We start from the raw sequence: 13,503 nt of genomic DNA, 5'->3' as shown, positions 1-13,503 counted from the left end.
GTTTCTGCATTTCAAAGAAAATAGTGATTAGAATATAAAGGCCACCCATGGAATGGGAAAAACTATTCACACTCTACCCAGCAGATAAGGGGTTAGTGTCTAAGATAAACAAGGCACTGATTGAAGTTTACGAGAACAAAACTCTAAACCTATCAAAAAATGGGAAGTCAAAATGAACAGACATTTCTCCAAAGAAAAATTACTAATGACCAAAAGGTACATGAAAAATGCTTTGCATTATGAATCATAAGGAGATGATGAGAGATGTGAGATACTACGTCAAACCACAGGGACTGGAACACATCACACACACAAAAAGCAACTAACAAACAAAAAACCAAGGACAATCAGTGTTGGTGTAGATGCGGGGAGAAAGGGACTCTCATTCATTGCTAGAATATAGACTGATTCAGCCTTTTTTCAAAAACAATATGGACATTCCTCAAAACGCTAAAAATAGAGCTTCTATATGATCTTGCAATACCATTCCTAGGGATTATCTCAGGAACACAAAACAAAATACAAAAAAAGAAAAATGCCCTCTGCACTTCTATGTTCAGCGCAGCACTATTTATAATAGCTAGAATCTAGAAAAGAAAAAAACAACAAACCAGTTGCCCAATAACAGATAAGTGGCTACAGAAACTATGGTATAACTACACAATGGCTATGCCATTTTTAAGAAAAAAATGAAGTCATGAAATTTGCTTATACATGAATATATATATATATGGAGATTATTATGCTGAGTGAAATAAGCCACAGGTAAAAGGATAGACAAATAATAATCTCACTCATTTGTAGGATATAAGAAAAACAAGAAATAGTATTGTAATAATATCCACAGACAATAGAGATAAGGGCCAGGAGATCCATCCCAGGATAGGAAGCTTGCCACAAAGAGTGCTGAGTACAAGTAGAGAGAGAAGGATCTATTATGATTGTTGGAACTGATCATTCTAGACAAGAACTTGTCACTGAGAGGAGAGAACTAGTGACATACAAGGCACCCCACCATTAACAATGCAAACCACAGTGACAAACAAGGAGAGTGAGAGAGAAATTGCTTGCCCTAGAGACACGTAGGGGTGGGGGTTGAGTGTAGGAGGGAAACAGGAGATATCAATGGTGGGGGGGGGTGCACCATTGAAGGGTGGTGTACATTCTATGAATGAAACCCAACAATGAACAATTTTGTAATCATGGTGTTTAAATTGAAATGAAAAAATAGTAATTCCATCTTCAATAGCAGGATGATAATTAGGAATTCATTCACCAACAAAGATAAATCTCAAAAGCTATTTGTGGACTGAAAGAAACTACCTCAAAAGCTATTTACTGATTGAATAGATCTGGATGAAAGCTCAGTGGAGCCAATGGGGCCACGGAGAAGGCACAATCTGCTAAAAGCATAAGGGAATTTGAGGACTAAGAAAATGAGAATGGATTATTATCATGGTTATATCACCCCAGTTACTTGCCAGAATTTATTAATTGCATGCCCCACGTGCTAGATATGGAATATGCATAAATTAAAAGACACTAACACTGATCTTCTAAACAACTTTCCCTTTGATTGGACTTGGTCGTTTTCCAATAAGCACTAAAAACCAGTAGAACTAACAAAAAAAAGAAGTACTTTGTATAAAACTATTTTATAGAGTGTTAAAATAAAATTCAATGATCTTTATCATTAATTTAATTTTTATTTTAGGTTTTTGGGTCACATTGGATGATGCTCAGGGGTTACTCCTGGCTATGTTCTCAGAAATTGCTCCTGGCTTGGGGGACCATATGGGATTCCGGGGATCAAACCAAGGTTCATCCTGAATCAGCTGAATGAAAGGCAAACGCCCTACCACTGTGCTATAGATCCAGCACCATTTATTTTAATTTTTAAAATAATGTTTTCTTAAATTTTTATCTTAGTTTAGACAACATGGTTATAATAATATTAACATTTATGGTTTGGATGTACAGTTGCTTCCCATTTTACTACCTCCAAAATGCTAGAGATCTTCTACCACTGTCCTTATGTTCTTCTAGCCTGCCTCTTCTTCCTGTCCTCCTCATTGTTACTGACCAGTCTCAGTTTTGCAATCCAAGCCTTAGAGTTAGTCATTGTTCAGTATTACCTACTTCCTTGATCTGTTTCACTATTTACCTACGATAGATGAGTGAGATCATCTGGTCTTTGTCCTTCTGTCTCTGACTAGTTTTGCTTAACATGAGACCCTTCAGTTTCATCCACAGATTCTATCTTTTCTTAGAGCTGATTAGTATCTCATTGTGTACATATACTGTAACTTTTTTTAAACTAAGATAGTTTTATTGAGAGAGAGAGAGAGAGAGAGAGAGAGAGAGAGAGAGAGAGAGAGAGAGAGAGAGAGAAGAGGATACAGGCTTTTGACAGGGGAAAATCTCAGACTACAATCTCAAATTGAGATGTGGGTGACCTCCAAGATGGAGATTGTCTATCAGTTCTTTGTCCATGTCTTTATGTGATTGGACATTTGGGTTTTTTTCCATTCCCTGACTTTTGCATTTCAGGCCTCAATGAACCTAGGTGTACAGGTGACTTTTCTAATTACATGTTTTGTGTTTGTGGGGTCAGTGCCAACATGTGAAACTATTAGGCAATATAGAAAAATTCTTATGTTTTTAGGAGGTCTCCTTACCATTTCCACAAAGGCTGAACCAACTGAAGATATAATCAACAGTTAATAAGGGATTCCTTTTCAACATATCCTTACCAACACTTGTTTCCAGTCCTTTTGATATGTGTATGATATGTCACTGGTAGAAAATGTTAAATCACTGATATGATATGATGTTAACTCATTGTTGGTTTGGTGTTCATTTCTCTACAAACAAGTGATGACGAACAATTTTTTCATTCATCCATTGTTTCTGTTTATCTTCTTTTTATTTTTTTAATGGGGATCCTCTATCCTCCTACACTAACACATCTGAATTTATCAGCATTTTGAATCAAGTTAAAGTCAGGGGAAAAAAGGGGTACCTAACTTTTCACTGACTCTTGCTGGCCAAGATTAAGTTAATTTATTTCTTTCTTCTTTTTGCTCCAGATTGTCCTAATAGTTTCTGTTACGGAGTGGGGAGGGTGAAAGATTCAGGTTCCATGTGTGTGAGTGAGTGAAAAATTCCCTGTTTTTGTCCCTCATGTCAAATCTAAGATTATTTACTAGCCTTAAAAAGGCATGTAATCCTAGTTTCAGTGTAAAACTGTTAGTCTTTTTTTGGGGGGTGGGGGCTCACATCCAGCCATGCTCAAAGGCTAATCCTGTCCCTGCAATTAGAAGTCTCTCCTGGCAGGCTCAGGGAACCAAATGGGATGCTGGGATTCAAACAGGTCCATCCTGTGTTGGCACATGCAAGGCAAACACTGTACCACTGTACCATTGCTTCAGCCCTAAAACTGTTAGTCTTAAGTCATAGTCTCCTGTTCTACTCTGAATCTTATGCATCAAACAGGGATGGCTTGGAGACTCCACACAGCACCTTCATGTTACTCTATTTTTTCCACTATAACCACTATTGTCTTTGGAGCTTTAGAGACTTCCTTGACCATCCTAGTGAGGATAACAAGCTGCTTTCTTAAATAATGAACTTCATTCATAGGCTTGGCTTCCTTTTTTCTCATTTCTCTTATAGCTGTTCTTTTCTTTTCTTTCTTTTCAGGTCCACTGGTGACATGCCTCCAAACTGACCCCTCTTCCCTTTTTGGTCTAGATTTAATTCAGTGAAGACTTGAAATTAAGTAAGACAGTAAAAGATATTCTAAATGTGTGCTTAGAATAATGTATCTAAGCATAATTCATATCTTGGAGGACAAAAGTCACTTTTTACATTGATATTTTTCTTTCTCATTAATGCTTTGTATATAAGTTTGCCTTTCTAATACTCTTACTTTGCTTCACTGCTTACACTCTTCTAAACATTGACAACATATTTATCACTACCATTATTATCATTGTCATTTAAACATAGAGGAAAACCATGACTCAATTTTGTATTATTTCCTTCCAACACTTAATATAAGAATAAAAGACAAGTATAAGAAAATAGGAGAGTGGATCAAGCCTACCAAATATGGCAAGTCTTTGCAGAAACATACTATTAAATACTAGAAACCCTGCTGTTACAATGTTGTGGTGTGAAAAATGGATTGGAGCCCGTGAATCTTGCCAATGATCCTTGAGCAATGACTCATCCTAGAGTCGGGCAATAAAAGGATGGAGTATTTCTACACTGCCCATATCAGTGAGCATTCATTTGCTTCTTACAATTTATTTACATTAAAGTCATTTTGATTGACTTTCTAATTTTTACTTAAATTATTTCTTTTTTTTTATAATATCTTTATTTAAAGAACACAACCTGTGATAATTGGGAGGCATTATCTTTTCTTTTTTGAATTTTAATATATATATATATAATATATATATATATTATCCTTCAACCAGTGCAACATTCCCATGACCAACATTCTTGTGTTCTTTACACTGACTGTATAGAAAGAGGAGGTACAGTAAATGCACCCCATATACACCTCAACCTAGGCCCTTTGCCTGGTCTGTATTGTGAATTGGGGGACAAAAAATACCTTTACTTAAGTACCATGATTACAAACATGTTTATAGTTGGGTTTCAGTTATAAAAAAAGAACAACCCCCTTCACCAGTACAACCTTCCCACAACCAATGCCCCTCATCTCCCTCCTACCCCTCCCCCTATCTGTCTTTGAGACAGGCATTCTATTTCTCTCACTCACTATCATTGTCATAATAGTTGTTAGTGTAGTTATTTCTCTAACTGCATTCACTTCTCTTTGTGGTAAACTTCATATCTTGGTCCAGACTTTCCAGCCCTCATCTCTATTGTCTCTGGGCATTATTACAATAATGTCTTTTATTTTTCTTAAATCCCACAGATGAGTGAGACTATTCTATGTCTATCTCTCTCCCTCTGGCCTATTTCACTCAGCACAATAGTTTTCATGTACATCCATGTTTAGGAAAATTTAATGACTTCATTTTTCCTGACAGCTGCATAATATTCCATTGTGTATATGTATCACAGCTTCTTTAGCCACTCATCTGTTGTCAGGCATCCGGGTTGTTTCTAGATTCTGTCTATTGTAAATAGCACTGCAATGAATATAGGCATTCAGAAGGCATTTTTGCATTGTTTTTGTGTTCCTAGGGCATATCCCTAGGAGAGGGATAGCTAGATCATTTGGGAGCTCAATTTCCAATATTTTGAGGAATCTCCATATTGTTTTCCATAAAGAATGGACTAGATAGCATTCTCACCAGCAGTGAATGAGAGTTCCTTTCTCCCCACATCCCTGCCAGCACTGATTGTTCTTGGTGTGTGTGTGTGTGTGTGTGTGTGTGTGTGTGTGTGTGTGTGTGTGTGTGTGTGTGTGTGTGATGTGTGCCAGTTTCTGTGGCATAAGATGGTGCTTCATAGTTGTTTTGATTTGCATCTCTCTGATAATTTATAATGTGGAGCATTTTTTCATGTGCCTTTTGGCCATTTCTTCTTTAAGGAACTGTCTGTTTATTTCTTCTCCCCATTTTTTGATGGAGTTAGATGAATTCTTCTTGTTAAGTCTGTCAGTACCTTGTATATCTTAGATATTATACCCTTATCTGATGAGTATCAGGTGAATCTCCCATTCTGTGGATGGCCTTTGTATCCTAGTCACTTTTTCTTTTGAGGTGCAGAAGCTTCTCAGCTCAATAAAGTGCTATTTGTTTATCTCTGCTTCCACTTGTTTGGACAGTGATATTTTCTCCTTAAAGATGCCATTAGTTTCAATGTCTCAACAAAATCCCAGAAAATAAGATCCAATACCTCATCAAGAAGGTCATGCACTATGACCAAGTAGATTTTATTCCAGGTATGAAAGAATAATATAACATACATAAATCAAACAACATATTATACGATATCAACAAAAGAAAAAATAAAAGCCATATGATTAAATCAATATATGCAGAGAGCGTTCAATATGGTCCAATACCCATTCATGATTAAAAAAAGCACTCAACAAGATGAGAATGGAAGGAACTTTCTCAATATAGTCCAGGCTATCTACCACAAGCCAATGGCAAATATTATTCTTAATGGAGATAAACTAAAAGCCTTACTTTTAAAATCTTGTACAAGACAAGGATGCCCCTCTCATCACTCCTATTCAACATAGTACTGGAAATACTTGCCATAACAATTAGACAAGAAAAAATATCAAAGACATCCAGATAGAAAAGGAAGAAGTCAAACTTTCACTGTTTGCAGATGACATGCTACTATATTTAGAAATCCCTAAAGATTCTACCTAAAAGCTTCTAGAAACAATAAATTCACATAGCAAAGTGGCAGGCTACAAAATTAACATACAAAAATCAATGCCCTTATTATACACAAATAATGACAGAGAAGAAATGGACATGTAAGTATTTAAATAATTTAATATTAATAATAGACCCAACACACACTAAATCTCAAATCTCAATCTATATCAAAGTGTTGGTGATCTTGTATTTATTATAACAATGAACAGATCTTAAAAGAAGAAAAATATGAGCCTCTATCTAGAGCCCAGCCTCTATCTGGGAACTCAGATAGAAAAAAAATTGTTTTGGTAGAAAAAAAAAAACCTGGTTTGTCTTGTGACAAATCTTCCACTTTTAAAACCTCAATTTTCTAAAATTTTTTATTTCTCCTACTTGTTAATATTAGGTGGATCTAACTTAAGGTTTACCTTAGAATTTGGAGTCAGCAGGATTTGAAGGCTCACTCCTAGGTAATAGTGGACAAATTATTGAACACTTAATCAGGCCCAGTTTTCTCACATAAATACATAATTCATAAGGCTGCTGAGGGGGTTATAAATAATAAATGGTAAGTAGAATTTTATTAAATGAGACAATGCTTAGGTGTTGCTAACATGTTTTGAAATATTTTTTGTTTCGTATTCTTAGGAATCTTTGTAATATTGATAACTGGTGTGTCTGGCTTGCATAAAACATAGAAAAGTCATCCCAATGACTTTAGAGAAGATTTTGAAGGGAGAGTTTGTTAAGTTTTATTTATCTTTCTCCTTTTTTTCATATTCCCCTCATACTACTTTCCTTCCTCTTCCTTACCTCATACAGATGTCAAAGCTGTTGTCTCATGGTGGGGTGCAGAACATCTTCAATGTTGACAGGATAGCCCATGCCAGGGTTAGTTCTCTTGCTCACGGGGAAGTTAATACTCTCATTTTAGGAATGGCAACTGTAGAGGAGCCACTGTGTTTGGCAACATGCTCTGACATGGTCTTTTCCCAGGATCTAGTTAAAGGGCATCCTAGTGTCTATTTTTCTTTTCTTCAACCTTTCATCTCATCCAAACAGCAGGACTCTGGAACTTTCTTGACCTGACTTTAGTGATTGTGGAATATGGAGGTATAGAAAACACCAAGAAGACAGACCTCTGATAGTAGCCAGAGCACAATTATCTGCCAAAGGTTAGTTTCTTTTTCTATTAGCTGAAAGCTTTTGGAAAATTAGCTGCAGGTCCAGATTTCAATGTGTAATTTATTATTATGCAGAAACATTCAAATAAGACATTTTCTTTCAAATTAAAATTATGGAGGGATATTTTTCCTTGCTTGATTATAGTGATGGTGTGTAAGAGATAGGTAGTAATAAAGACTGGTGTTTGGATTAAGAAATTTGGTATGGGCTGCCTTAAAGGAAATTGTACATGACTCAGCACAATGTAAAAATGTCTTTGATGGATATACCTAGACCAGGACTCCCACAGGCCCCTCGAGTCAAGAGAAAACTATCAGCTGGGTCTTGCAATTTAGATACTAATGGAACCTTTAGAGACATCATTTTAAACACAACCTATTCTTAGCATATCCCTTTGATAAAAGGAACTCAGTGACACAGTTATAATTCCATCTCATCCAATTTACTGGTTCAGTAAGTTCAGATTTGTGAGTATATGAAGTCAGGATCCTTTTCATATTAAACAACCTCTTTCAAAAACCATAAACCTGAGCTTTCTATTTTAATGATAGCCTATGAGTATCAATCCATCAATTAATTCATTCGTACAACACATATGTTATGCCATGTATGATTCTGACTTCTCTAACACTCCTCCACCTTCTTATCATGGACTTTGATTCTCACCTACCCTCTGTTTTGGACACTTTGCCTCCAAATATCAAGATGCTCCCTTTGTCCCACTCTTTAACTATTTTCTGTATGAGTTCTGTCTCAATATACTGTAAATTTCCTTTTAAGCCACACCTGATAGTGCTCAGGATTTACTCCTGGCTCTGGTAGGACACAGGGTACCAGATGGGATGCTGAGGATCAAGCCCTGGTCAGGCATGTGTAAGCCAAGTACCCTACCAGCTGTTCTATTACTCCAGGCCTCAATTATTGTTCTCCAGATCTTCTGGATCTGCTCTTACTTAATTTTTCAAAGAACTTACTATTCTCTCAGGCACTACATGCATGATTCATCAAGGATGCTCATTGTTCACTGCTTGTCCCCCAAGAACTACAGTCTTTGGTTTGTTGATGGTTGTATCCCTAGTACTTATTCCTACACATCAAATGAACTAATAAATATTTCTTTAGTTGAATTGAATCAGGGAATTCCATTTTTACAATCAATACAAAACCTTTATTCCTCACTTTCTAGCTCTGTTGTGTATGTAAACATTTTATGGAGCACGCGTCTGCCACCCCATCCAGCCGACGGTTCTGAGGTGAAATGGCGGGTAAACAGCTCGCAGACAGTCAGGCTTGTGGAAATATTAGCTTTATTCGGTGGACAAGACTGAAGTCCAAAGCCTCAGCCTCAGTTCCAGCCAAAAAGCCCCTCGCCTTCCACAGACCCTTGGTTTTATCCCCCAGAAACAGGTACCACCCAATGGTGGGATCAGATACCACCCAATGGTGGGAGCAGAATAAGGTACCACCCTAGGGTGGTTAACGGCAAGATGTGACCCAACATGTGACACACAGGATGACGCAGCCTGGGGGCGGGACTGCGCGCTCAGAGATCTCTCCTCAGAGGTCCCTCCTCAGAAGCAGCAGAACAAAATCCAAACTTGGCAAAGAGCCACAGTATACAAAATAATGATAAGAGGCAAAGAGCCGCATTCATTTTGGCCTGGAGCCACATGCGGCTCAAGAGCCGCGTGTTCGACACCCCTGCTCTAGCCAATGCCCATCAGCAGCATGATCCATGGGTTACTCTGCAGCTTCAGTCATCAGACCTATCCCCTGCTCTAGTGCAAGTCACTCTCTTTCCTGACACCTCATCCAACTTTGAATAATTCTATATGTGTTTCTTTGTGTACACATGTCATGTATCCTTTCTCTGGCCTTGCTGAATCACCAGCTTACAGTGTTGAATTCTCCATTCAGCGATAGCACCTTAGCTCACGTTGTTTTCTTCTACCTTCATTCTCTTACCAATCAGTAAAGGATCACTGAAAATGGGAGTTACACTTTTCCTCATTTAAGGGCTAAATTATGTGCCATTATTGTGTTTGGAGACATCCCAAAGGCTTCTGGGTTTATTCCATGTTCTATCATTAACCTTGTAGACTATCCACCTTGACTAGAGGCTTTAATAATAACACAGCTTCCCCGAGGAATGACTTGGTGACAAGAGCAAAAATCAGGAGACCCTTGTAGAGCAGCTGACTAATTAGGTCCTTGTTCTATTACTGGGTCTGCAAGTCCCATGCTGACAGTTGTCACTATCCTGCCTGGGTCCCTGCCCAGAAGCACTCACTAGACATGCAGAGTTTACTGCTGCCTGCTTAGGAGGTGGGGAAAGTTGGTTGTTCCATGCTTAACTTAGTTTTTTAAATGTTACTTTATTTAAACTTCATGGTTACAAGGTTGTTCATAATACAGTTAGTTGGCTTTCCCCCCACAGATACAAAGTTGTTTATGATTGAGTTTCAGTCGTACAATATATGTACAACACCCTTTACCAGTGAACAATTCTGCCCAACTTTCTTTCCCCAGCATTGGGAACACCCCAACTGGTAAAAGGAAGCAGCGACAGTAATGAGGACACTTTCTTGGGCAGTTCTCAAAATCATTCCCAGTTCGTTGAATGTAAACCAGCCCTTGTACTCTGGTGATGTTTGTTTTCATACAAAAGGCCCCTCTTGTGAAGAAATTGTGGGTGTGGCTTTTCCAGATACAAACCCATGGTTAAGATACATTCAAAGCTTGAAACTGGAGGAAGGATCCTATGGGGAAAAGGAGGAGAATGAAGTGAACTATACCATCCTGTCATAGGACTGTGAGTCAGCAATGCTGATGGCCTGAGATCCAGAAGCAAACAGCCTCACCCCTCCTGGCTGATACCAGTCTCACTGCTATGAGTTATTTGTGTCAATGAGTCATAGAGAACATAGGCAGGAAAGACCCATGAGTGTTACTGGCATAGTTCCACGCCTGTGACTGCATGGCTAAATCTGAGCCTCTGGCAGGGATGTTTGATGATCCTCCAGAATGTAAGGGTGGAAAGTTCTAGAAAGTCTTCTAGCCTCCCAGCATGGGGCAGAGTTGCCACCAAACTTCTAGGCTGGAGATCCAGTTGGGACTTAGTGAATAAGAGATTATGGTATGAGGGAACATTTTCTATACCTTTCTATAAGGCCAAGCACCTGTGTTGGCTTTGACAGATCTGATAGGAATGAGCCTTTTATTTTGTCAGAGAAGGAGGTGTCCTCCCAATTTTACTTCGTCTGGGAGTAGCAGAGTGATCTTTGGAGTCATCAAAACTGGAATGTAAAAAAGAAATGTGATCTTTAACTAGCCTGGCCTCCTGCCTGCATATCTTCCAACATTAATAGCTCAGAGTGGGTCTGAGATTGGATCACCTTACTCCATCTAGCTGCCACCACTGAAGGTTCTTCTGTGCAGTCTAATTTCCATTTGGTTCAAGTCCTGGCTGATAATTCTGCTTCTGTTGGCCCCATTTAGCCAGACTGTCAATAGTGCAGGTCCTGATTCCTGCAATCAGCTGCTTGGGAATGTCAAGAAGGCTAGATGGAAGAAGCCACCAGTTCCCCCCCCCCCCACTTAGTATTAACATTTACTAAAATCCAAAATGAGAACTAGGAGCAAGACCCCTGCTGGGCTTGTTGACTTTGGTGTTTTCTTTCTTTATCATCTTTTTTTAGCCTAGGATAAACATATCAACAACAACTAATTGTTCAATCAACATTTACTAAGACCTTGCTATTTAAAGGAGTTCCATGTTATGCAGTTTTTCATAACTTTCCTAGAAAGCATTCATTACTTCCTATATGGCTTTCCAGGCTGCTACGTTCACCTTGTTGCTCTTCTTCAGAGGCCACAAGACAATCTATTACTCTCTGTACCAGGTAGTCATAATATCCCAATTATTGAAGGGATAGCCCATGTTATTTAGCTTTGTGCCACTGAGTTTTGTGGTCTATGGGCAACTATTAATGAAAAAACAGGCAATAAATGCAGAGGAAGAAACTCAATTCAGGGAGCTCATCATGTACAGTTTATGTGATTGAAGGCATCAGTTTGGATGCCAGACTACCTTGGTTTTCATTCTGACTCAGCATTACTAACAGTACCATCTGAGTTGGGGTACTGACATATCTGTATTTTATCAGCACTCAGATGATGAGAGTCCTTACCTCAGAGTGTTGCTGGGAGTAAGATCAAAATGCATAGGGTAAGTGCTTTCATGACTCCTTTTGGCAAAATGTTTGTGCACTGGGATGCATTACTGGATGAGTTTAATGTGAGGTCAGTGAGCAGTTAAGATTTTACTTTATGTTTTATTTTCAGTGAAAAGCAGAAAAGAAATGCAAAGGAATGTTGGTATTTGTCTTCATTGTACTGGTCAAACTCAAATCTATACCCATAATTTTTATTCCCTATCTATTGAAGGACCTTTGTGAAACAAGAACTTTGCTAGAGTAAAACCAGGTGCTTTGGGGAGATGCATTTATAACCAAAGAAATTGCAATGGAGGGACAGTGGATAAGTCCATGAATAAGTAATCAAATAGAGAGAGGTTTCTGCATTTTCCATTTTTGTTTGCTTGTTTTTGATTTAGAAGGCCATAGCCAGCAGTGTTCAGAGGTTATTCCTGGTTCTGCCTGCACTCAGAAATTACTCCTGGCAAACTCAAAGTCTATATCAAACACCAGGAATTGAATCTGGTTCAACTGCATGCAAGGTAAATGCCCTGCCCTACTATCACTCCAGCCCCCAATATCTGCATTTTCTTTTCTTTTTCTTCTTATTCTTGGGCCACACCTGGTGACACTCAGAGATTACTCCTGGCTATGGGCTCAAAATTTGCTCCTGGCTTGGGGGGACCATATGGAATACCGGGAACTGAAACCATGGTCGTCCTGGGCAGCAGAGTGCAAGGCAAACACCCAATCACTATGCTATCTCTCTGGCTCCAATATCTGCATTTTTCAATCAAAAAATTTTGTTTTGGAATCAGTCCTGTTATATAAACCACAAAATGCCCAGTATATAAATAACCACTATTTTTGTGAGTGGGCAGTAAATTTTTGTCCAGAAACAGAATTTGGTGACCAGCCTGTCATGATTCTCCATGAAATCTTTCTCTAAGGACCCCCTCTCAGTACTCACCTCAGGTTCTTCAGCTTCCAAGGTGCTGTGGTCACATTCTTTGTAACATCTTTTCGGAGAACTCTGGCATCACTAAGGGGAATCATGGAGAAAATTCCCTTCAGGCTGGAAAAAATGATTGCAGTGATGATGGCAATAGGAGGAAGTGTTGTGTTTAAACACATACATGCAGCCCATATATGGCCTCAATCATAAGCACATGAAGCAAGTCCTGACACTATTGAGGAGATTGGGGAGAAGAGTGGTAAGCAAGGCATTGAAGGGAAAGTATGGAGAGATATGTAGCACACAGAATGTGTGGGTAGAACTTGGTAGTGGAAGAGAGTGGACAATGGGGTGCTCTGAGCAACTCAAGTCTAGGTAGAGTGGTATTGTTGGCCTCTCACATTTATTTCCCCAACTCTTTGTCTTTCTATAGATTTCTACTCAATGTAGTTTTGATTTCTTCCTCTTCTACATCTACCTATATTCCTCTATCATTTTATTATAAACTAAACATGGCTGTGATTTCACAAGTACAGGCTCAATTTATAAGTGATACTCCAGGCTATTTTTGAGCCAGATTCTTGGTATTCTTCATTTGTCCCCTGTGTTCTTGCCTCAGCTTCCCATTTCATTCAGCTAAAGGGGATTTCCCAGAAGGAGGTCAAGAACACAGATGTTGGGTGCTTTCTCTCTGTGAGGCCTCCAAATACTGGCTGGGTTCTCTCTATCAAAGAACCCCAAAGATGTTCTATGTACTGGATTTCCCAATATAGGAGGAGTCCACACAAGGTTCTAGGAACCA

General features: G+C 38.7%; 1 non-coding gene across 1 annotated transcript; it reads left to right on the top strand.

Annotated features, from left to right (window-relative positions):
• Positions 1–4,490: 4,490 nt before the first annotated feature.
• On the top strand, positions 4,491–4,622 carry LOC126005249 (small nucleolar RNA SNORA51). The gene has a single exon (XR_007494417.1). It is a non-coding gene; the product is annotated as a small nucleolar RNA SNORA51 (small nucleolar RNA).
• Positions 4,623–13,503: the final 8,881 nt, after the last annotated feature.

This window comes from Suncus etruscus, chromosome 3 (genome assembly GCF_024139225.1).
Source record: "Suncus etruscus isolate mSunEtr1 chromosome 3, mSunEtr1.pri.cur, whole genome shotgun sequence".
NCBI lineage: Eukaryota > Metazoa > Chordata > Mammalia > Eulipotyphla > Soricidae > Suncus > Suncus etruscus.
Note: the sequence above shows the minus strand (reverse complement) of the source record. Positions and strands in the feature narration are given on the sequence as shown.